Genomic DNA, 4,915 nt, shown 5'->3' on the forward strand with positions numbered 1-4,915 from the left:
AGAAGATAAATTCTGAAGAGACCTAACAGGAGATTGAATTAATAATAAATAATATTTTCACAGGGAAAAGCCCAGGACCAGATAGCTTCACTGGTAAATTCTACCAAATGTTTAAAGAGGAATTAACACCAATCGTTCACAAACTCTTCCAAAATATAGAAGAGGAGGGGACACTTTCCAACTCATCCTATAAGGTCACTATTAATACTTTAATACCAAAACCAGACAAAGACATCACAAGAAAAGCAAGCAACAGACCGATATCTCTTAGGAATAGAAATGAAAAAATCTTCAACAAAATACTAACAAACCAAATCCAGCAACATATAAAAAGAATTATAGATCTTCCTTTACTTATGATGGGTTATGTCCCAGTAAACCCACTGTACGTTGAAAATACCATAAGTCAAAAATGCATTTAATACACCTTACCTAGCAAACATCGTAGCTTAGCCTAGTCTACTTTAAATGCACTCAGAACACTTACATTGGCCTACAGTTGGGCAAAATCATCTAACACAAAGCCTATTTTATAATAAAGTGCTGATATCTCATGTAATTTATTCAATACTGTAGTGAGAGTGAGACATGGAATGGCTGGCTGGGTATGGAATGGTTATAAGAGTATTGGTTGTTTATCCTTGTGATCGCTTGGCTGACTGAGAGCTTCAGCTCACTACTGCTCCCCGGTATCATGAGCGACTACCATACTTCATATCCCTATCCCGAGAAAAGATCAAAATTCAAAATTTGAAGTAAGTTTTCTAATGAATGTGTATCGTTTTGCACCACTGTAAAGTTGAAAAATCATAAGTCGAACCATTGTAAGTTGGGGACTGTCTGTCTATACTGTTGTATACACCATGATCAAGTAGGATCTATCCTAAAAAGTCTACATTCATTTAACACACAAAATTCAATCAATATAATCATTTTTAATGGAACAAAAAATGATCATATCAATATACACAGAAAAAGCATTTGACAAAACAACACTTCCTTTGTAAAAAAACTAGGAATGGGGCTTCCCTGGTGGCGCAGTGGTTGAGAGTCCGCCTGCTGATGCAGGGGATGCGGGTTCGTGCCCCGGTCCGGGAGGATCCCACATGCCGCGGAGCGGCTGGGCCCGTGAGCCATGGCCGCTGAGCCTGCGCGTCCGGCGCCTGTGCTCCGCAACGGGAGAGGCCACAACAGTGAGAGGCCCGCGTACCGCAAAAAAATAAAAAAAATAAAAAATAAACTAGGAATGAAATGGGAACTTCCTCAATTTGATCAAAGCCATCTTTGGAAAAACCCACAGCCTACATCATATTTAGTGGTGGAAGACTGAAAGCTTTCTCCCTAAAATCAAGCATAAAACAAAGATCTAATCTTGCCACTTCTATTCAACATTGGATTAAGGGTTCAAAAGGAAGGGAGGAAGGAAAGAAGGAAGGGCATCTAGATTGGAAAGGAAGAAATATAACGATCTCTTTTTGCATATGACAAGACCTAACATACAGAAAATCCTAAGAAATCCACAAAACCTATTAGATCTAATAAATGAGTTCACACAAGATTGCCAGAAACAAGATCAATATACAAAACTCAATTGTATTTCTAGACCCTACAAATGAGCAATTTGAAAGTTAAATGAAGAAAACAATTCCATTTACATCAACATCAAAAAGGTTTAAATACTTAGGAGTAAATTCAACAAAAGAAGTTCATTTGTACACCAAAAACTACAAAACATCTTTGAAAGAAATTAACACCCAAATAAATGGCAAGACGTCCCATGTTCATAGGTTGGAAGATAATTATTGTTAAGATGAATATAGACCCTAGATTGATGTACAGATTGAATATAATCCCTATCAAATAGCTCAGCTGCCTTTTTTTGCAGAAATTGACAAGCCAACCCTAAAATTCATATGGAAATACAAAGGATCAGGAATAGCCAAAGCAACCTAGAAAAAGAAGAACAGAGTTGGAGGACTTACACTTCCTGTTTTCAAAATTTATTACAAAGCTATATTAACCAAGATTGTATGGTATTGGTATAAGAATAGACATACACATCAAGGCAACAGAACTGAGAGTCCAGAAATGAACCATCATATTTATGATCAAATTTTTTTTTTTTTTTTTTTTTTTGCGGTACGCGGGTCTCTCACTGTTGTGGCCTCTCCCGTTGCGGAGCACAGGCTCCGGACGCGCAGGCTCAGTGGTCATGGCTCACGGGCCCAGCTGCTCCGCAGCATGTGGGATCTTCCCGGACCGGGGCACGAATCCGTGTCCCCTGCATCGGCAGGCGGACTCCCAACCACTGCGCCACCAGGGAAGCCCTGATCAATTGAGTTTTGACAAGGTGCTAAGACAGTTCAATGGGAGAAAGAATAGTCTTTACAACGAATGGTGCTAGAACAAAATATTCACATGCAAAGGAATGAAGTTGGATGTCTCTCTCACACCATATACAAAAATTAACTCAAGATGGGTCACAGGCCTAAATGTAAGAGTTGCAGCTAAAAAAACAAACAAAAAGACACAACTCAGAAGACAGCATAGCTGTTAACCTTCATGATCTTGGATTAGGCAATGATTTCTTAGATATGATATCAAAAGCACAAGCAACAAAAGGAAAAAAATAAACTAGACTTCATCAATATGAAAAACTTCAAAGGACACAACCAGGGAAGTAAAAGATAACCCACAAAATGGGAAAAAAATATTTGCAAATCATATATCTGATAAGTAGTATAGAAATAATACAAAGAAGTATGACAGCTCAACAATAAAAAAGACGACCCAATTTTAAAATGGACCAAGTATCTAAACAGACATTTCTCCATTGAAAATATACAAATGGTCAATAAACACATGAAAATATGCTCAATATCACTAGTCATTAGAGAAATACAGAAATCACAATTAGATACTACTTCACATGTACTAGGGTGGATATAATTTTTTTTTTTTTTTTTTTTTTTTGCGGTACGCGGGCCTCTCACTGTTGTGGCCTCTCCCGTTGCGGAGCACAGGCTCCGGACGCGCAGGCTCAGCGGCCACGGCTCACGGGCCCAGCTGCTCTGCGGCATGTGGGATCTTCCCGGACCGGGGCACGAACCCGCGTCCCCTGCATCGTCAGGCGGACTCAACCACTGCGCCACCAGGGAAGTCCTTGTACCGTTTTTTTTTTTGTGTGTGTGTGTGGGGGGGGGGTGGATATAATTTTTTTAAAAACAGAGAATAACAACTACTGGTGAGGACATGGAGAAACTGGGATCCTCATACGTTGCTAGAGGGAATGTAAACGTGTACAGCTGCTTTTGGAAAAATTTGGCGGCATCTCAAAAAGTTAAACATGGAGTTACCATATGTCCCAGAAATTCCACTCCTAGCTGTAATACCTAAGAGAATTGAAAACTTATGTCCATACAAAAACTTGTGCATGGATATTTCTAGCAGCATTACTCATAATAGCCAAAGGTGGAAACAACCGAAATGTCCATCAACCGGTGAATAGAGAAACAAAATATGTATCCATACAATGGATTCTTATTCAGCGGTGAAAGGAATGAGATACTGATACATGCTAAAACATGGATGAACCTTAAAAGCAGTGGTGAGATGGTAAGGATGGTCGACGCTTTTTGTGTTCTGAAGGGGAGAATTCCTGTGGTAGCTGAAGTGGGACAAGAGATCAGTGAGCTGTTTTTTTGTTTTAACAGCTTTTCCAGCAGGTTTGTATGCTGATGGAAATGACTGCTTCTGCCATCATCCCTGCATTCTCCTGCCCTCCAGGAGACCCTGACCAAGGGAAAGGGAATGAAGGAAGTTTTCCTTAAAAGAAGCAGACGTTGTAAAGGGAGAGAAGGCAGAATTTAGGTCACAGCTGCACGGATCTTGGGAGATTTGATGATGTCAACATAAGACAGAAACAGAAGATAACTTTTTAAAAGTGATATAAGAGGAATTTCCTGGCGGTCCAGTGGTTAGGACTCAGGGCTTTCACTGCCAGGCCATTTCAATTCCTGGTCCGGGAACTGAGATGCTGCGAGCCACATGGCATGGGATGGGGGTGGGGGAGCAATAGAGGAGCGAAAATTACCAGCTGACCCAGGTAAAGGTGAAACTGGGGAAGGAGGACACTTTTGGGAGTGGTGAATTAATTCATTAATTGTGGTGATGGCTTCATGGGTGTATAAATAGGTCAAAACTTATCAACGTGCACACTTTAAATGTGTGTAGTTTATTGTATGTCAATTATACTTCAATACAGAAGAGAGCTGTGACACACACACACACACACCAAAGATGAAAGACAGCTGCCGGCAGTCCCTGGTAACGTCCGTATTCTGGGGAGATGAGTGCTTCATAGGACTTACAGATCCTCAAAGGAGCTTAAGGCTGCAAGGCCCCTCGGACACCCGCCTTCCCACCCCGCCGGCCCTGCCTGGCTCAAGACTTCAGTCCAGACGACGCGGGGAGTGGGTAGAGAGGGCGGACCACCGCTTGACCGTCCCAGTGATGAGCCTTCGACTTCAGAGTTGGGTAGAGAGCAGTCAGTTTGGTGCCCGACTGCTTTTTCCTTGAAGCCAAGACTCCGGCTGGGTGTCACCCCAAGGGTCTGCATCTGGATCGCAAAGCGGTCAAGGGAAGAGAGGGAAATCTTTGAACACCGCTCTCGGCCGGCCCTGATAGCACGAATGAGAGCCAAAGAGGTCACACGTGGAATTGCCCGTGGAGCGGATTCCCGCCTTTGGCGTCTCGCGGAAGGGGGATATGGGAGGGGGCGGTGGAAGAAAGGAGGCCGGGCGAGTCCCCCACTCTGCACAGGTTTAAACTGGCCCATTCGCTCCACGGTATTGGTTTCAAGTCGACCCCGTAAAATCGGAGGACCCAGGGCCGGAGGAAAAAGAGGAACTACATT

The sequence above is a fragment of the Globicephala melas genome, chromosome 12 (genome assembly GCF_963455315.2).
Source record: "Globicephala melas chromosome 12, mGloMel1.2, whole genome shotgun sequence".
Taxonomy (NCBI): Eukaryota; Metazoa; Chordata; class Mammalia; order Artiodactyla; family Delphinidae; genus Globicephala; species Globicephala melas.